The sequence below is a fragment of the Cynocephalus volans genome, chromosome 4 (genome assembly GCF_027409185.1).
Source record: "Cynocephalus volans isolate mCynVol1 chromosome 4, mCynVol1.pri, whole genome shotgun sequence".
NCBI lineage: Eukaryota > Metazoa > Chordata > Mammalia > Dermoptera > Cynocephalidae > Cynocephalus > Cynocephalus volans.
In genome coordinates, this window is record NC_084463.1 from 50,313,491 (window position 1) to 50,335,388 (window position 21,898).

At 40.6% G+C, this 21,898-nt stretch overlaps 1 long non-coding RNA gene across 1 annotated transcript; it reads right to left on the minus strand.

Annotated features, from left to right (window-relative positions):
- Positions 1-3,774: 3,774 nt before the first annotated feature.
- Positions 3,775-20,554, minus strand: LOC134376776 (uncharacterized). The gene is made up of 4 exons (XR_010023418.1): positions 20,393-20,554; positions 19,046-19,177; positions 7,810-7,936; positions 3,775-4,456 (listed from the first exon to the last, which is right to left on the minus strand). It is a non-coding gene; the product is annotated as an uncharacterized LOC134376776 (long non-coding RNA).
- Positions 20,555-21,898: the final 1,344 nt, after the last annotated feature.

A 21,898-nucleotide genomic window follows, 5' to 3' on the forward strand; every position in this document is an offset into this window, starting at 1 on the left:
TTAGAAAGTACTGTGGGAAAGGGTTATTTATAAGTTAACCTAAAAGACTATTTCATTTTTGTCAAGGGTTTAGGGTAACTCCAAGGGGAGCAGGTCTGTTAGTGTCCAGTTTTCTTTGCCCCTCAGAGGAAATTGATGTGACTTCAATTAGTAAATTGGCACCAGGTGCCTAAATTGGAGTGTTCTTGGCCACGAAGTCCCCAGAGGATTGCTCTTATCTGAAAGCTGATGTTTCTGACACACAGCAAGTGCTCTTCCAAGTGCTTTGTCATAGTGGCGGCAACTAAACACCCTGAGCACTGACAGGTGCTGCCTAGACCCTGTGCCTTTGTCCCCATCAACAGCTGCACCCACACATCACCTAAGCCAGCTGGGATCCTGTAGGGGTCCCTCCACTTCATGGGCTTGTTCAGGGGCTGGAATCCATCACCCCCAGCATGGCCCAGGCAACGACTGGAACTCATTCTTAACACCTGGCATGGGCTTGGCTTGTGCTAACTTTCTGGAATTAAATGCCCATAGAGGTATTGATTGGTATCAGTATGTACCCCTTGTCCTTGGTTTCTTTTCCCATACATGTGGCTTAATTCTACTACTGAGTCTGAGGCTAGACCTTCCACCATGAACTCAAGGGACACAGACATGGGGCTAAAAAGTCTTCATATACACTGTACACGCTGGTGTTTTGGAGGGCATCAGGTGGGGGTGTCGCCTCTGTGAAAGTGGAAGATGGCACATTTAACTGCAGCTGGTCTTTAAATATCTCACCTACCTACTTGCTTATTTTCACACACTTTATGAATTGTAAACCTCACAGCAGCCCTCATATGGGAGGTGAGTAAGTAGCATCCTGTGCCCAGCTGGTGCCTGGCCTCCCACGGGGCTGCCTCCTCCCTGCTGCAGCTGGCGTCACCTTTGCTTCTGCGCTTTCTTGGGACACATACCACTCTCCAGGTAAACACTCATGACACAGGAGCTGCAAAAATGGGGTGAGCCCAGAGAGTTACCCCCGGGAAACCTGGTCCTCTCTTGCTCCTCCCTTAGATGTGGAGCACAGTTGGGGGTGCTCATGTGGCCCTTTGCCCTCATTTGTTTGGTATTGTCATGCTGGACACCTGTATTACAGCAGTGTAGAGCATCATTAAATTTGAGACAAGTCCCTTCATCTCAGTAAGCATTGCTTCTAAGGTCCGAGATAAGTGAATTTTATTGTTTCTTCCATGAATATAAGTTACGGTTTTATTGTTTCTTCCAGGAATATAAGTTATTTCCAAGTGCTAGTTATATTTCAAATATTCATGGAACCGTAACATGACATAAATATGTGAGTGAGGTGATAAGACTTGACTATCTCAAGATAGGAGTATGCATTTTGGGACAGGCCTATTTAAATTTGAAATCTTTGGGAATTTTGCTGGGGATGTTCAAAACTGTGGAGCTTCACTAGATCATCTCCCAGTGTGTGCAGATGAGATGGGCGAGAGTTGAAAGTATCTAAAAAACCAGCTGCTTATTAGATGCCAATCTCTAGACAGCTCGCTGTTTTCAAGACCAACACAAATATTACGTAACGTCACCTATGATAAATATGACAACAAAGGTCAAAGCCAGCTTGTCAGGGCTGAGATACACTAATTCTTTTCATCAATAAGCATATTAAGGTATTAAAAGATAGTTGGAGAGAAGCACCTTACAGAGACTGTGTCTTCCTGAGTTTAACAATAGTTAACCCAGCACACGCAGTTAATTCATGCAAGAAACTTGATTTGTGCAAGAGCCCTGAGGTTAGCCCTTTAGAAGTTGAGCCTTTCCCTGAGTGAGGTAGTCCCTGGTGACTTCCCCATGCAAAGACCCCCCAGTCCTTGCCGTCCAGTGCCCCACCACCACCCCGGCCAAGCCCACTCCTACTTCTGCTCCTGAGACCAAGTTTGTAGGGAGAGAGCCTGGCTTACAGAGCTGCCCCACAGACAGAACTTCAGCTGTGACTCAGTAGGTCCGAATGTGCTCAGCAGTTAAACCTGTACTAAAGCTCTGGGACCATCTGCAGCAGATACTTGGTCCACAAAGGCCGTGATAGCTGATTTAACAATTGACCAAACCCCAAAACTGTCTGTTTAAATTAGCTATAAAGTATTCGGTAAATAGCTATTACGGTGAAAGAAGTAGTATTTGAAGATAAAATACCCATAATGAATGCTAATTAGGAAATTAAGTTGATAAGTTGCTCTTCGCATTGGCCAAGCAGGAAATTTTGGAAGTGCTCTTCAGTGTGGTGGCCAGACGCCACATGCTATCCCCTCCTTTGCCTTTTCTTTTGCTGACACACTGCTGTTACCAGATGGGGCAGGGAGAGGACGTTTTGACAGAAAGAAAGTTCTCATGAGAGGAGGGTGGCGTGGTACTAGGATATGTTGTGATCACAGCTCACCCAGGGGTGCCTTCAACATGAATCTCTTACACAGCAGCCTGTCAAGCAGGAGACCTTAGGACACCCTTAAGCAGGGAGGGGAGCAAAACGGCGTCAGTCTGCGGAGGCCGGGTTGCCCGAGTTCAACCTGGTGTCCTCCTCCTAAGTGGCGGGCAGGACATCCACCTGCCCTCGTGTGCTCAGCTGTCGGTAATCAATTCCGTACTGGAATTTTGGAAGACTCACAGCAAACATTTAAAACTATGAAAACACTGTGAAGTGATGTGTGATCATCTCTAAATCACAAAAAGAACAGGACAATCTTAGAACTGCTTTAAGTTGTAAGAAAAATGTGTGATTACCTCCTGTATATTATCTGTAAATTGAATTTATACAATCTGACTGACTGTATCCTTATGCTATTGAAACAAATATTCTGTCCTTCGTGAATGATTTTTCTGTAAGTTACTGTTTGTGACTTGGCTGTTTAGTTAGTTCCCCTTTGGGAATTCTTGATGGAGTGAGTGTGGGCGTGGGGGATCATTATGGGAAATTCCTGATGTAAGTTGTCACAATTTAGGATTTTTGGGGTAACCGTTTCTTAACAAATACCTATTCTGTAAACTGGTGCTGTGCCCCAAAGCTCCCAGTCTGTCTCCGTGTGACTGTCCTTCCCCACCAGTGTGCTGAATGCCTTGGCGCTTTACTTAAGCACAAGTCCTGTGTTTACAAACACTCAAACATGAGCAAGTTTTTGATAAATTAATGCTCATTGAATTTTTTTCTAAGCCTCAAACATCTACTCTAGCTATTTCAGTCAGCATTATTATTTCATTCATTGTAATTCTGGTACCAGAAACTAATGAATTTTTACCTAATGGTTTTTGTGCTTTACTGATTATGATCCTATTGGTCATTGTAAATTGAGTTGAATTGGTCCTTAATCATTAACACAACTTGTGTGTTGCAACTCATAAGTGAATGACAAAAAGGGCTGTTACCTTCTGGATATGTCACAAGAGGCACATAAGAGCGTATCTGAGATCCGTTTGTTTAAAAGACATGCTGGTCCACACGCACTTTTGATCCCTTTAGGTTAACAATGTTAGTCATTGCTGTAGTGCCCTTCCCGCCGCCTCCACCGTGCTGTTGCTGTAGCATTGCGTGTAATTTTTTATGAAACATGTAACAAGTTCTGACAATTGGGGTGAGTTTACTCGTGAATTGGGCGCTTGGTTCTGTAGTTGGTGGCTAGGGGGCTAATCCCTCCCTTTCAGCGGCCACCATCAGGGCTGGGTAGGCCTGGTGGTGACTTCGTGGGACGGGAACCATTCGTTCTTTTGCAATAAGCTCCTCAAACACTCGGCTTTATTTTCCCACAGGATTTCCCACGTGAAAGCCCTTAATAAAATTTACCTCTGAAGGATGAAAACTGGATTTAGATTCTAAAATTCACACAAATATTTTGTTTTCAGGTCTTGAGTCACCACGTCCAAATATAATCCTTGGGTTAGTAATCTGTCATAAAATAAAACGTCCTTCAAGTGCTGGAAAGTTAGACAGGATTGAGAAGAAACGGCCCCGACTTCAACAGGAAGAAGTGGACATTTCCATCTACCCAAAGATAACCGCAGCCCCGCGGTCTGAGGAGAAGCCCTCCAAGTGTCCCCGGTACCCTGCAGGCACCGCTGTCGGCACCACACCCTCCGCCTCCACCCTCTCTTCCAGAAACATCAGTGTTAGAAATACAGTCATCCATCAAGCCAGAAGCTACCCGGATTGACAGAGCCTCATCTAAGCGAGCAGCAGTCACTACAGCAACTTCCTGTGTCGTGTCAAATATGTGGAAAACAGCTTCACCACTGGAACCCATCTTCCAAATTCTCTTCGGAAAGAAGAAATCATTTGAGCTCCCTGCCAAGGAGTCTGTCGGAGCTCTTCCTTCCTTCCACCAGGACTCCAACACCAAGGCAGACGACGGGGTGTCCACAGCTCCTTGGCCAGATCCGACTGTTCAGCAGTTCGGGTCAGTTCTCAAAGGCTCAGGCTCTAGAGGAAGAGGAGGAGGATCAGCCACACAGCCCTGAAGAAGAGCAGAACCTGGAGAGAGCCTTGGATGCACAGCTCGCCGAGCGAGGGAAAATAGTGATTATTAGTTAAAAAACTACAAACTAAATAGAAAGCTTTTCACTGTGAAGTACAGGATATTGCCTGTTGTATTTTTCAAGCCCTTCTGAAGTGTGAAATAGAGAAAACCTGGCTAATTTATTTGACTGTACAAAATACATGTTGATAATTTTTATATTTTCTTAAACTTACTTTTTCAGATGCAAAATTAGAGAATTTCACATGTTCTTTTGGAGTCTGTTGCATTACACATCACTACAGACTTTCCCTTCATAGCACAATTTTAAGTTATGGAAATATGGAGAACTTATCTACTTGGGGTGTTTGTGACCCCAAGTGTCACTAGGTTAAATTACCTTGAAGTAGGTGTCATTTCCAATATTTAATATGTTGTGAAGAGTTTTTTTGTCTAAATATACAAATGTAAAAATGAAGTTTGTTTCTTTAGGTTTTGTTGATAGAAATTTCTGTAAGTTGTATTTATATTGCAGAGTATTTTATCACTGTTTATTGGGCTGTCAGGTTCTGTTATTTGAAGTAGAATAAATATCTACAAAGAGTTTTGTCTCGTATCTTCACTCAGCATTTTTTTCCATAAGACTGGGCATTTAGAGGTTGGACAAGGGCACCTGGACCCCCTGCTTCTGTTGCCCTCGGCCCCTTCCTGAACTTGGGGGATGATCCTAGTCATGACTGGCCACCCGGGTTCCCACATTCTTCATCACTCTGCAGGTGTCACACACCCCTGCTGGGGGCCACCAAGGAGCCTCCCTCCCAGGGAACCACAGAGTGCGATGAAGGGGGAAACGTGGTCACAGTGTAACAGTGAGGAGGTACAGGGAGGGGCCGAGTATGTGGCTGCTGGGCAGGAGGTTGCCCCCAAATCCCAGCCCGTTGGGATTCAAAGGAGCATCCAGCTGCCATTCAGGCTTCTTAGGAAGTGACTGGGCAGAGTTGGTGGCCCAGAACAAGTACTTGAAGGTGGAAGGGAGATGGCTGTGCATGGTCACCACAGGGAGGAGCATGCAGGTGTGGGTCTGGCCCACCTTCCATATGGCAGATTGATCTGGTCACCCTTGAGCCAGAGCTTTTCAACAAGTGTGTATGTCCACAACTCAGCCATGAGCATAGACACTGAGGGGATGTTCCTGAACAAAGTGTTGACCAGCCCAGGCAGGACAGGCCTTGTGTGGCAGAATGTTTAGTGGGGCTGGTGTCTCATTTCCCAGCCAAGCTCATGCAGACCTGAGGCAAGTGTAACAAGGGAGGGACTTCATAACGGGACCCCTCTGACTACCTGTGCTGGCCACACAGCCCCCCACTCCCTTCAGACTGCTGTCACAGCCATTGGCACTGCCTCCGTGATGGCCCCATCACCTCAAGGGCCTTGTCAAGCTGAGTGGTGGCACGTGTGTAGGTGTCCCTCGTGGAAGACTGCTCTGAAGGGGAAGTGGAGTTGGTTTGGTCGGGCCCCCTCGCCTCATGTCCAGCTGGGTGTGACTCGGCACATCCTTTGTAAATAAGTGACGTAAGAGTAGAGTTAGTGCGCATGTGCCCGGGCACCCCTTGGCTCATTGCCACTGTTGTGTACTTCAGTATGGAAGGCAGCGGCTCTGAACTGCTGGTTGGTGGAGCTCGTGTCTGAAGAATAAAGCATGTCCACTTTGCTGGCAGCTGCTCGGTTTTTCTTTCCCTTACCTAACTCTGGACCTGCACAGGACGAGGCAGAGGGGTCTGCGATCCAGCCCAACAGTGACAATTTGTCAAACAGTGGAAGTTCCAAATCCACCACACAAGCACTAAGGGGTGCTTGGCACAGCACTTGGCTGCACACTGGTGAGCCCTATGTGGCCTGCAGGTTGCCACCAGGGTGGCCTCCCAAATGCCTGGGAAAATATGCCCCCACTTGAAAGCACTCGGGCCTTACAGGCCTCGGATATCAGGGTCTCACCTCACCCACGACAGCCTGATGGAGCCAGCGCGCGACTGGCAGCATATCTAGCTCTTTTCTACTTATTTGGTTTTGTGAAGTTTGTATGATTTTAATTTTAATTATTTTTGTTTACGTCCATGTTTGCCACCATGAGTCTGAGGGATGGAAACCCTAATTCCAAATCAAACAACTATTATTTGAAATTTACAAAACTGGGTGTAGGAAAAATATGAATAAACTTTCAAATGAAAAGTCTTATGTTTGTAGTATTTATTTTTCTGAGGTGTAGGGGAGAAAAACCTTTTCCTATACTCTCAGTGAATTAAACTGACAAAAGACAGTTTAACAGAAGAAAACCTTATATATTTCATTTGGTGTTAAATGTTTTTTGATTTCTTTTCTTTTCTTTCTTCTTTTTTTTTGGTGGTTGGCTGGTGAGGGGATCTAAGCCAGTGTCATAACACCTCGCTCTAACCAACCGAGATAACTGGCCGTCCTGATGCTGACTTTTTAAATAATGTGCATGGGGGCTTCACAGATGTTAAAACAAAAAACCAAAAAACATGAATAGCTAAAAACTGTGGGGACTTACAGCCATTCTAACAACAGGTGATAAATTGTGGGTAAGTGACTAGACAAAGGGAAGCAGAGGAGGTCTGGGCTTCTTGCTGGTAAATTGTGGGAAGGCAAATACATAAGGAAACATAATAGATAAGGGTCATCTGGAAAACAGAGGGAAGGCAGAGAGTTCTTCCTGTGTCCGTGTTTTTCTCAGCTTCCTCCAGCTCACAATAATCTTAATGTCAAAGTGGCATATTCTAGGGTGACATATTCCGATCTCCTCCAGAGGTTATTGTTTAAGATCAACCAAGGCAGACACGAGTTAAAGGTGGTAAAGGCAGATGTCACGTGGGTCTACTGCAATAGGGGAAAGAGGCCACCGTGTAGGACTGAGCTCGATTCTGAATATAGCAGGGTCCGCAGGGGGTTCACAGCCAACGAACACAGTGAGGCGGTAAGTGCGTGGGACATTACTGAGAGGGGACATCAAGGATAGGGGGCTTCTTGCTAAACTCACCAAACAGGATTCTTGTGATGGACAGAACACAGACTTAAAAATCAAAGGTGAGGGATGAGGATTGGTATATTAGTCCAAGAGCTTGGCTTCAGAAGCTGTGCAATGAAGGGGCCAGTTAGAGACTGATGACGTTTACATTCTCCACTCACATTCCCCACAAAATGGAATCTTACCTAAATAGAATTCAACCCTATAAGTGGTTCCCATATTTATCAACAAAGAAGAAAGTGGTGCTCCTAGGACTTACTATGGAGTTTCACTCACCCAACACCACCAGGCTGCTGCAGGTCTCCAGCATCACATCCCTGCACAGGCTCCTCTGAGCATCATCCAGGTACTGCCACTCCTCCCAGGTGAAGTCCACAGCCAAATCCTCAAACGACACCAATCCCTGTAATGACAGATTTCTCCTCAACTCAAATCATCAGCCCTGGATCACATAACAGGAACCTGGGAGGGGCAAACTTCTATGTGTGTGTGTGTCATAGGTGTGTTACATAAGATGCAGCTTCTTTGTACTCGACATGGTGGGAGAAAGAAAAATCACAGAAGACACATTCTGCCTTTTAATAATTTATTAATTACTAAAAACATGATTACAAAGCTTACCTTATAGGTCTAGGATCATTCTTGTTGCTAGTGATAAAAGTATGAATAAAGTCCTGCTCCTTTAAGGAGCTTACGATCTGGTATGAAGACATAAGTATAAACACATGCCTAAAATCTTATGTTACATGAACTAATTTAGACAAAAGTTCAATACAGACAGGGATAAGAAAGAAGGAGAAAATATTGTTCTGCTTCATATTCAGTTTGCTGTTCACTGAAGTGACAAAAGATGTTTTAGCTCTTCCATGTGAACCATGTGTTCTCACGAATATGAGGTAGTAGCAAGAGTTAAGTCACAACAGCACAAGGAACATACAATGCACTAATGGAACTACACACAACACCGTGTCTAGGTAAATGATGCTGTGCTGAGATGACAGACAAATGCAATATTGAAGAAAGTGATTATGGAGTGATTCTGCATTTAAATATTTGGCCCAATTTAAACAAGAAAACATTTTATTCACTAATTGTTTTTAATTACTTACAAACGAAAAGCACATACAAAGGTATCCCAAAATGTATTTCTTACATGCGAAAGCATTGTTTGTGTCCACCTGCCCAAGACCAGCTCCGCAGGATTCGTTGGACCTGAATAGGTGGTGTGGCTTCAGCGAGGAAAGAAAAGACACGGACCACGATGTCTAGTGCATCAGTGGACAACAACCATAAGAATCTTGCTTTATTTATATATTTTTTACTTAACCTTTTACATGATGATTTATCTTTTAATCAGAACATTTCTTGTTTTGTTTCTATTGAAAAAGAAAGGTCAAAACGTTCCAAGGCTCTCATGCTGTGACACAAACATCTACTCATGCATCAACAGTTCACCCCAAAGCCTGTGGCTTGTGGCCAGGAAACTATACAATAGCAGCATGCTTGGCTTTAAAGAGCGTCACACTTTTAGTTTAAACTATAATTCTTAACCTTTTAAACTTACAATTTAACCCTTTTTTAATCTTACACTTACTATACTTGATTTTAATAACATTGATTAGTTATGTTTGACAATTTAATATTGCTTATACTTTATATTGATCATTTTAATTTATAAACAAAATCACAATGTTTATACCTTTTATTTCCCTGCCAACAGACTCCGGGAACAGCACAGGGGACAAAGTGAAAGGTTAAATGATCCTACTCAAACTAACAAAAACACACTTTATTGTTACCAAGGAAAGAACACGTTCTTGGTAAATCAAGTGAAACTGTGGGAGTGGGGAGAAACAAAGAAATCTGTAACTGGTTGATGATCAAATAATTGTAAACACCACAGCACTCAGACCCACCACCTCCCTGTTGGATGTGGATAGAAATCCAACATAATAACTTCACTCCACACGTACAAGAACATGACCACAGCCACAATGGGTCCATGCACACATCACTAACAAAAAAGATTAATAATAAAATTAAACTGATCAACCCATACCAAGAACATGCATCAAAAACACCTTTAGTAGTGACAATGCCCTTTAAATAAACCAGTTAATTTTGATGTATTTTAACATGTCCTTTGAGAAACTCCAGGGAATTTCCCAAAGCCATACTAAGCCAAAAGGTTAGGCTGTTTAATTCTGGGAAGCCTTGTCAAGCAACCAAAGGTGAACAAACAAGAAATTCCATGGAGCTGTGCCACACACACGGGACCCCCTTGTAGCCTGCAGGACGGCTCTCGACAGCCACTACAAGGTAAACCCTGACACTTTCCAAACCAAGGGTATAAATAATGAGTCACTATAAGAACAGGTAAGTTATATTACTAGATTTGCATTTTAACATTCATCCACTAGAAGGAGAATGGGAAAAGGCAAGGGAGACTCAGAGGGGAAGAAAACAGGGTAAGAGATGACCACATACATCAGGACACAGAGCAGCAAACACAGAGAAGTGGGAAGTAATCCTATAAAAGGGAACAAATAACAAAAAACAAAAAAGCAGAAACAAACAGAATGTGGTAGAAATTTGTTCTGCAGAGGGTATAAAGAAGAGTTTTAATCCAAGGCTATGGCAGCTACTTAGGTACTGGCACTGTAAAGTGAAATTTGGAAAATAAGAGAAAAATATAATGAGCAGAGTGACACAGATTCAGACACTTTACATTTGAAATCTCTGTGGAAATGTCCAAATAGCAATTGGATATATGATTCCACGGTTCAGGAGATAGATCTGAAGCTAAAGATTTGGAAACCTCAAGATAAAGATTTGGAAAGTATCAGAATATCAGTGGAACCCGAAGCTGCCATCAGAATGAATGAACCTAAGAGATTGAAAGAAAACACACACGCGCGCACACACACACGCGCGCGCACACACACACACACACACACACACCAAATAACTCTTTGATTATCAAAGACATCATGAAGGGACTTTTAGAAATATATTTTAGGTTTCTATTTTTCCACATAAGAAGCTTGGAAGTCACCATTCCATCCCAACAACAACTAAAAAGTTGAACAGCCTGAAAAACTAACAACTCTTCTTAGATCTGTGAAAGGGAAGGACACAGGGCAAACCACTGTCCCCAATTAGAGAGGAAGACAGGAAAATATCCATAGTCACAGCTTACAGAAGAAGACTTAGTAGTGGGAACCACCATGAAAACCAGTGCTGGATCAGGACAACCTGATTTGTGAGTGACACATTGCTGGAGGCTCAGTGCAAACTACTCAGAGTTAAAAACTCCAGGGGAACCCAGTCATAAATGGGCCACCAAAATACTGTGCAATTCACCTCCAAGAACTCCACCAAGTTTCTAAAGGAAATAATAAAGAAAATTCCCCTCCTGCTTCCACCTGTGAGAGGGGAAGAGGCAAACTCTTTTGAAATATGCCAGAACACTCTGTTCTTCTTAACAAGGCTTCAAGAAAAACTACTTCTTGAGAGCCTAACCTGTTGTACTATTATCAGAGCCTACTCAACCTGGGTAAAGGGAAATAACTAACTCCAGCCAAGAAGGGAAATACCCAATTCTGGCCCACTCCAGACATCTTGTCCCATGTAAGGAAAAAGAAAAAACAAATGAAAAAACACTTATAAAGTTGACAGACCAAAGAAAGAGGCTCATTAAGAGAATGAGACAATGATAGAACTATAAAACATTTCTGCTATGGTCTGAATGTATCCCCACAAAATCGACAGTTTTAAACATTAACATAATTAACATTATTAAACATATTAAACATTGTGTCCCCTCAAAATTAACTTTATAAGTGTTGAAACTTAATCACCAATGCACTGGATTTATGAGGTGGATCCTATGGGAGGAGATTAAGCCATGAGGGCAAAGCCCTCAGAGAGGAATTAGTGATCTGATAAAAAAGACCAAAGAAAGCCTCTTGGCCCCTTTCACCATGGAAGGACATAAAGCAGGTGCCATCCATGAGGAATGGGTCCTCACCACACAGTGAATCTACTACAGCCTAGATCATGAACTTGCCAGCCTCTAAAACTGGAAGCAATATGTTTCTGTTGTTGATATACTGCCCACTCTAAGGTATACTGTTATAGCCTCCAAAACAAGCTAATACAGCTTCCCATTCTGCACACCTTATGAACACATTACTGAAGATACATTACAGCACTTCCTTTCCATAGCACATCATGTCTGGCTATTTAAAAAAATTACAAGGCATTCTAAAAAAAATTACAAGGCATTCTAAAGCACGAGAAGCATAACTTGAAGTGATGCATCAAAACAACACATGGATAAGATGTTGAAATCATCAGGGGATGATATGTTAAGAGCATAAATGGATAAAGCAGACAACATTCAGCAACAGATGTGCAATGTAAGCAGAGAGAAAAAGTCCTAATAAAGAACCAGAAAGAAATACTACAGATCAAAAACACTGTAACGGAAGTAAAAAATGTTTTTCATTGATTTATTAGTAGACTAGACACAGCTGAGAAAAAAAAAAAAAAAAAAACCTGGGCTTGAAGACATGTCAAGAGAAACTACAAAAACTGAAAAGCCAAAAACAAACAGCAACAACAATAAAACCGCTCAAAAAATAAAAAAAACAGACACACACACAAAAAAAGATGAAAAGAACACAACATAATATTCAAAGACTATGAACAACTATGAAAGATATAACATATAGTAATGAGAATAACAGAAGAAAGGGAGAAAAAAATATACCTGAAACAATAATGTCTGAGCTCTTCCACAAATTAATGTCAGACACTAAACAAAAGATCCAGGGAGGAAAGATAACACCAAACAGGATAAAGGCCAAAAATCTATATCTAGGAATATAATTTTCAAAATACAGATAATCAAAAATAAAGAAAAATCTGAAACAAGCCAAAAGGGGGAAAAAACCTTACCCAGAGAGTAACAGAAGAATTACATCCACCATCTCCTCAGAAAGCATGCAAGCAAGAAGAGAGTGGAGTCAAATATTCAGTGATGGGAGAAGAAACCCATCAAACTAGATCTGGAAATAGAGTGGGATTTAACCAAACAACTCTAAATAATACATGGGCCCCCAAAAAAATCTCAAGAGAAATTTAAGAGAATTTTTAACTAAATAAAAATGAAAACCCAACTTATCAAAATTTGTGAAATACAAGAAAAGCAGTTCATTAAAAAAGTTTACGGCACTGAATTCATATATTTAAAAAGAAGAAACATCTAAAATTAATAATCTAAGTTTCTACCATTGGAAACTAGAAATAAAAAGAGCAAACTAAATCAAAAGAAAACAGGATAAAATAATTAAGAATTAGAGCAGAAATAAATAATATTGAAAACAGGAAATCAACAGAGAAAACCAACAACAACAAAAAATCTGGTTTTCTAAAAAGATCAGTAAAATTTATAAGGCTATACCCAGGCTAACTAAAAAGATAAGGACACAGTGCAGAAATTACTAACATTAGCAGTACCAGGATATTACTACAGATCCTGTGGACATTAAAGAATAATAACTACTATGAACACCTCTCTGTGCACACATTTGATAACACAGATGAAATGGATCAATTCCTCCAAAGAAACAATTTGTCCAAACACACACAAGAAATACACATCCGAATAGGCTTACATTATGAAAATTGAGTGAATAATAGCCTTCTAAAGAAAAAGCACATGGCCCAGATGTTTTCACTGGTGAATTCCACCAAATTTAAGGAAGAAATTACACCAATTTCCTATAATATATTTCAGAGAACAGAAAATGACATACTTCTCAACTTAATCTATGAGGACAGCACTACCGCAATACCAAAACCAGACAAAGATATGACAGGAATAGAAAACTACAAACCATTATCCCTCTCATAAACATACATGCAAAAATCCTCAACAAAATATTAGCAAACCCAAGAATTATGCAACATAACAAAGTGGTATCTATTCCAAACACACAAGGCTGGGTTATATTTGGACATAAATTAACTTAATCCATCATATCAAAACACTAAAAAGGAAATAATCACAAGGAATTAAGTAATAAGTAATCACAGCAAGACTGCTAGACACAAAGTTAATATACAAAAGTCAATCACTTGCCTATATACAGCAACAACCAACTATAGGGCTGTGGCCCTTCTAACACTAAGGACTGTGACCCTACTAGGCTAAAGGTTAAAGCCCTGTGAAATACATGTGTTTTATTAATGCTAGTACCCTCCACAATACATAAACAAAACGTGGTATATACATACAAAGGAATGTTATTCAGCCTTAAACAGAAAGGAAATCTTGTCGTATGCTACAACATGGAAGTTTGAGGGCACTATGAAAAGTGACATAAGCCACTCACAAAATGACAAATATTTTATGGGTCCACTGATATGAGTAAAATTTTTAGAAAAACAAAGTAGAATGGTGGTTGTCAGGAGCTAAAAGGAGGGAGAAATTGAGAGTCAACATTTAATGGGTATGAGTTTCAGTTTTCCAGGATAAAAGGTTCCGAATATCTGATGCAAAACACTATGAGTATACTGAACACCACATAAATGTTATGAAATGGTTAAGATGATAAATTTGATATTATGTGTGTTTACCAAAATTAAAATAAGTTATGTTTTTAAATTATTTTAAGGGCCAATAGATGAACCAAACTAAAATATTAACAAATATTTAATCAACTGAAAATAAGTTAGGGAAGGAAAAGCAGAGGATCAAAAAGCAGATGAGACATACAGAAAATAAGTAGCAAAATGATCGATCCAAATCAAACCTTATTATTAATTTGTTTAAATGAAATAGGACTAAACACTTTCCATAAGGCAGACTGTCAGCTTTGATAGGAAAGTAAGATGCAAAAACACACTATCTAGAGAGATACATTTTAAATACAAAGACACAAACAGACTAAAAAAATGGAAAAAGATATGCTCCACAGACACTAATCCAAAAAGCTTAAGTGGAAATATTAGTAGTAGCCAAAGGAAACTTCAAGACAAAATATATTACCAGAAATAAAAAACACTTTCACAATAATAAAAGGATCATATGTAAGGATAACACAACAATTATAAATGTGGCTGTGCCTAAACACAGAGCCTCAAAGTAAAGACTTGTGTTGCTTAACAACTGAAATATGTTCCAAAAAATGCGTTATTAGGCAATTTTGTCATAGTGTGCACCTCACAGAGTGTACTTACACAAACCTGGATAATATAAATTACTACACACCTAAGCGGTATGTTATAGAGTACTGTTTTGATCACTGTCATATTTGTGCTCTGCTGTTGACTAAAACACCATTATGTGACACATGACTACCTGAAACAAAAAACAGAACTAAAGTGGGAAATTGACAAATTGACAATTATAAATAGAGAATTAATACTCCTCTCAGTAACAGATGGGACAACCAAATAAAAAATAAGAAATTTAGATTAGTTTCTAAATAAATGAATAAAAATAATCTCATATTTTATGTTATGATGCCAAACTACGACTGTGAATTTAAAATGTTTGGTTAAGAAAACACACAGATTCTGTATAACATTGGGGTTGGCAATAATTGATTCAATATGGTACCAAAAGCTTAAACAACAACAACAACAACAACAACCACAAAAAAGATAAGTTGAACTGTATAAAATTAAAATATTTTCTGCATTAAATGACACTATCTACAGGGTGAAAAGGCAACCCGCTAAGTCTGGGAGAATATTTGCAAAGCATGTATCTCATAAGAGATTAATATCTGGAAAAAAAAATGTATATATAAACCCTACAACTCAAAAACAGGACTAAAAAATGGACAGAAAAAGATACACAAATTGCTGATAAACACATGGAAAGATAGTCAACATCACTAGTCATTAGAGAAATGCATACAAAATGACAATAAAGTATCACATTACACCTATTACAATGGCCATCACAAAAAAACAACAAAAAACAGCAGGGTTGGCAAGGATGTGGAAATTGCAATCCTGAAGCATTACTGGTGAGAATATAAAGTGTGGAAGATGCTATGGAGATTCCTGAAAAAAACTAAACATAGAATTATCATAGGATCCTTCAACTCCACTGCTAGGCATAACCCAAATTACGTGAAAGCAAGAACTAAAACAAACATTGGTACATGTACGTTCATAGCAACATTATTCACAATGGCCAAAAGGTGGAAGCAACCCAAGTGTCCACTGAAGGAGGAATGGATGAACAAAATGTTCTCAATACAAAGAACAGAATATTATTGAGCTTTAAAAAGTAAAATTAATTTTCATTACAATATGGATGAATCTTGAAGATGTTATATTGCATGAAATAAGTGAGTCACAAGATGACAAACATTGTAAGATGCCACTTTACGTGAGGCTCCTAGAGTAGACAAATTCACAGAGATAGAAAGTGGAATAACGTTTGCCACGTCCCAGAGTTCAGGGGAATAGGAGTTTAGTGTTTGATGAATAGTGAGTTTCATTTGGGGAAAAATGAAAAATATCTGTCGATGGATGGTGGTGATGGTTGCAAATTAATGTGAACATACTTAATGCCACTGAACTGTAACCTTAAAAATGATTAAAGGGTCAAATTTTATGTTATGTATAATTTCTCACAAAAAAGTTTGTTTTTATCCAACTATTAACCACAGTTTTAATGCATCATTGATGCATACATTTATATTACCCTACTAATTTTTAAGTGAGTGATTAGCTGAAATAACAGAATTAGATATAATCTTTAGAGTTTGAAAATATGAAAAGCCATTTTTGAGCTAGAAACCTATAATTCTGTATAAGTACAAACTACTGCTAAAATTACTGAAGTATACACAGCAAAAGGTACAAAAGATTAAATCATGTGCTATTTTTATTCTTTGCATGTTTTTCTCTTGACTCTCATTCAAAGGTATCCCGGTAACTCCTATGACTGTCACTTGTCAGTAGCACAGCTCAGGAGGCACAGAATCTCATCACTGAGCAAACATGCCCTTCAGGTTCTGCCAAGAGTGACATTTCTAATGTTAAAAACGAAAGTTACTATATCCACTTTTGAGTACCAAAAGTTCCTACCCTTCTATGGGCACTGCATGTAGCCATTAGAATAAACATTTAAAAACACAGAAACAAAAGTAGCAGGATGTGATGCCAGATGAGACAGCAACTGAGAGAGAGGGAGGAGACCAGGAATAATCCCCTGTTGGTGGTTTGGGTCAAGGCTAGCAGGTAGTAATACTATATATGAGGGTGCTTCATAAAGTTCCTCGGAAAATAGAACTAAAAGATAAGACGAATCTTTCCGTGAAACTTTTGAAGTACCTTTCTTATATGGGAAGAATGGTGCATGTGTTTTCATTGTGGATTTGTTGAACTTGAGATGACGAGCAGCTCAGGTCACAACGGTAACTTGGTGGCCCATAGTCAAGCATTCAGTTTCTACTAAGGCCCAGTAGCAGGCCAAGAGCTGTTTCTCAAAAGGAAAGTAGTTATCTGCAGATGATGGCAGGGCTTTGGTCCAAAATCCTAAGGGTCTCCTCTGTGATTCACCTATAGGGGCCTGCCAAAGGCTCCGTACTGCATCCTTATCTGCCACTGCCACTTCAAGGACCATTGTGTCTGCTGGATCATATGGCCCAAGGGGCAGACCAGCCTGCACAGCAGCCTGGACCTGTTGCAGAACCTTCTCCTGCTCTGGGCCCCAATCAAAACTAGCAGCCTTTCATGTCACTCGGTAGATGGGCCGGATAACACCCCCAAGTGAGGATGTGTTGTCCCCGCCAAAAATCATGTGGAAATTTGATCTCCAATGTGGCAGTGTTGGAAACTGATTGAGTCATGGGGGCAGATCCCTCATGAATGGATTAATGCTCTCCCTGGGAGAGGGGTGATTAATGAGTGAGTTCTTGCTCGATTAGTTCCCCCAAGAGCTCGTTGCTTAAAAAGACACTTGGCACCTTCTCTCTCTCTCACGTCCTCTCGCCATGTGATCTGCTTGTATCCGCCGGCTGCCTGCCACTTCCTGCCATGAATAGAAGCAGTCTGAGGCCCATGCCAGATGCAGCTGTCCCAGAATCGTAAGCCTAATAAACCTCTCTTCTTTATAAATTACCCAGTCTCAGGTAATGCTGTTATAGCAACACAGAACGGACTAATACACTAACAAAGAAGTATTTCCAGGACATCACGGATAGTAATTTCAAATATGGCAGAAGATTCAAATAAAATAAAGCAAATAAGCAGTCTTTGGATTGGACACCGATTTAAGTTACTGGTGAACTTCTGAAGAAATGAACTAAGACTACATTGAATTGGGTAAAGTTCAAATTAGCAATGAAAATACTCATCAGAAAGTATAACATTTGGATTGGCTGTGGTACAACCTGCATATACAGACCAGCTGAGAGAAATGTATGCAGTTATTTAAAAAACTATAAAAGGGCTGGCAAGTTAGCTCAGCTAGTTAGAGCTCAGTGTTATAACACCAAGGTCAAGGGTTCGAATCTCCCTATAGTCCTCCCCACACCCCCAAAAAACCTGCAGTAGATTCTATCCTCCACACATTCTAGGTTTTATCCACGAAACAGGTGGGGACTTGCAAGGGCTGTTTGGGACCACAGTATTTTACTAATTCCAGAAAAACCTTTCTAACTGATTTGTGCTTTAGCACTAGGTAACCATTACCACTGCAGAACCCTGTTAATTTCCAGGTCAGTAGTAAAACACTGTCCATTACATCACCTATGTGACCAATAAAGACTTTGCTTCAGACTTCATATCCTATGAGAATTTAGCATGTTCTGTCTTAGTCCATTTTCATGTTGTTATAACAGAATACCTGAGACTGTGTAATATATAAAGAACAGAGGTTTATTTGGCTTATGATTCTGGGACAGCTGCATCTGGTACGGTCCTTGGGCTGCTTCTACTCATGGCGGAAACTGGCAGGCAGCCAGCAGGTACAAGTAGATCACATGGTGAGAGGAAGCGTGAGAGAGAGGGGGGAGGTGCCACGGTCTTTTAAACAACCAGCTCTTGTGGGAAGTAATAGAGCGAGATCTCACTCAGGACCCCTCCCCCAGGAAGAGCATTAATACTTTCTTGAAGGATCAGCCCCCATGACTCAAACAGCTCCCAACACTGCCACACTGGGGATCAGATTTCCACATGAGTTTCGGTGGGGAAAACACATCCAAACTCTATCATTCTCCTCTTAGGGTCAATTCCAATCATGTAATAAATGTGTTCTTTTTGCCATGGTATCAGAAAGACCAGAGACCAATTTGCATTCAACTTAGATGGCAATAAGGACTTGTAACCTGCCTTTATCAACATGTCAACTTTATCCTGCTTATGTGTATTTCTCTGATGGGGAATTTTGTTTACATTTCTCCATTTTTAATTAAACTCCTATAAAGCTCCTAAAATAAAATGTAAAATAAGTTGAGGAATAAATAAACAAACAACTTACCAGAGATGTACACATTTTCTTTGCTCTTGAAAACACAGAGGACTCTGGAAGAGAAGGTGAATGGAGGCAGTCATGAGAGAAATGGTGACACTTGCTCCTAGAGTCTGCTGTGCAAAGTGCTCTACACAATAGCTGGAAAAAACAAAAGGAAATGAGGTTGGCTGTGGGGCAAGAGACTCTTACACATGAGCAAGGGCAGGAAAGACCTCATCAAAAGAGCATCCACAATTCTATTCATTGGTAGAGATTAAACACACGATTAATCCTTAGGTTAGTAAAAATATTGACTTGCTAGTGATTTAGTAACAATTAATGTTACTGTGAAGAAATAATTTAAAAATTTTAAGGATGGTTGAATAAATTACAGTACATCAAAAAAAGGCACATTGTGCCCTCATTAAAATTGACTTTATAGAGAAATACTTGGGTGGTATTAACTATGTTCCTATTAATACATATGTACTATATAGGACTCTAACAATAGTATAGCCACTAGAACACCTCTTGCTTTTATAGACCTAAACTTCATGGAAGAAAAGCATCTGCAAACTAACATTTTTGGCCAATGATTTATAGGAAAAAAGTGCACATAATGTATATTAATTGCAGCACACTTTTCCAGTAATGGTTCCCAATGACACGTCACCTTGTATCCACATCTTCATGTAGTTCCCTCCTACAATGACCCCGGGGGCTTTGCCATTTCACTTGTTTTGGTCAATGGGACACGAGTAAAAGGGATATGATCATAGTTCTGAAAAGTAGTTGCACAACAAAGTTTGCCTTCTTGGAATACTGTCATTTGGGGAAGAAGCCCGAGGGCATGCCTGTTGGAAACACATGCCCTGTGCAAGAGCCAGCACAAACCACCAGACACGTGAGTGAAGTCTTCCTAAGGAACCAGCCTCAGTCAAGGAACCCGAAGCCTAATGCCTCACTTGTGCTCCCATGTGACACCAGCATAGATACTGCCCAGCTCAGCCCAGCCAAAAATGCTGACTCACAGAATCACAAAGAGATAAAATGGTTGTTTTTCAAACCAGTAAGTTTTTGTTGATTTGCCCTGCATCAAACTCTGCTACCTGCAATTACCCAGAACTCAATGTATTTAACGTATTGACGAGTAGACAAGAACTAAGAATTACAATCAACAGAACTTCACAATCACATGTAGAAATTTTCATAAACATGATAAATGTCAACCAGATGGACCTTGGCCACGTTGCTGGCACTAATAAGGCCACGTGACCATCCTTTCTATGGCCGCCGCCCTCCGCATAGGGTCCCCACCATCCCTCTACTCCCCCAACCGTCCCTTCTAGGCCCCACCGTCCCCCAGCTCCCTACCTTGCTCCTTCTGTCCCTTTCTCGGTGCAGGCCTCATCCCACCTCAGTCCCCCAGCCCTTGGGACTTTGGAGAGAGGACAGCTCATCACCTCTTCGTCCGGGCGGACCACGCCGAGGCACAGGCGGAAGCGCTTGGGCACAGGACCAGGCCCAGGCGAGCGCCGCCGCCCACCTGAGGAGCTGCAGGAGGCTGCAGGACGGCGAGAAACGGCCGTTTACAGCGGAGAACCGTTTACGCGAAGAACCGGACTCAGCAGATGCGGCCCTGAGCCTGCGCGAAGCCGTGTGAGCGCTCGCGCGCCTGCGCGGGCTGAGGGCACCAGACGCGCATGCGTGGAGGCTCGGCGAGCCGAGGCTTGGATCCGGCGGGAACAGCGCACTTGGGCACCGGTTCAGTACACATTCTACATGTTATTAATACCTTGTGATATATTGAGGGTGTGTACTAAATGAAGAAACTTGGAATTTCTCATGAGATGCTGTTGTCTGCCACTGGAAATAAATGTGAAACATTTTACTCGTGTACATTGCTGACATTTGTGTTTTGGTTTTTTGTTTTGTCTAGTACTATTTATTCCAAATTCTTTTGTGCAGAAAATTAAAATCTTCAGAACGTTATAGGAAGCCTTAAATTAAGTAATAGAGTTGAAAAAAAATGAAAACTTTCCAGGTATTTGAGTAAACCAAGGAAATATGCCAGAAAAGTAATCACACTAAACAGTAAGTGCTCCCTTTGGATATGGTAGATTATTGCAAGGATGACAAATTTATGTGGGTTGCCCAAATTGCCAGAGGGCAAAAGAAAAGAAAACAAGAACAAAAATGATAAAAGAAAAAAAGAAAGAAACTGACTGCAAACATCTCAAATGAAATATCTCCCATATGTGAGAACCAAATTACAAATTCTATTGCACACAAAAAAGGTAGCAGGATGAAGGTCAGAAGAAATTTCATGTCACATAACCTGCAGATATAGAAGTTGTGTTTGAAATGCTTAAATTGACACAACAGAAAAAAATGTTTAAATCCAAACGATATAAAAATAACAACAAAAGACTTGATAAGCCACATTATGAAAAGAGCCAAAATGAAAGTAAATAATTTTTTTACTTTTTAAAAATTGATACAATATTGATTGTACATATCTTTGGGGTGCCTGTGTGCAATACGTGATGCTCAAATCAATTAGTATATTCAACAACACACAATGTAATCATTTTTTTTGTGGCACTTTATCAATTTCTCACTAACTCCCCTTCCCCCTTTCCCACCTCTGTTAACTCTGGTAATCTCAGTGCTATTCCACGTTTTGAAAGTTCAATGTATTATTGAGATTTGTTCATTCATTCATAATTTCTTTCTTTCTTTCTTCTCTCTCTCTCTCTTTTATTTTTTTAAGCTCCCACTTATGAGAACAGGTAGTATTTCTCTGTCTGTGCCTGGCCTTGTTTACTTATAATTTTCTCTAATTTCATCTATGTTGCAGAGAATGTCAGAATTTCATTC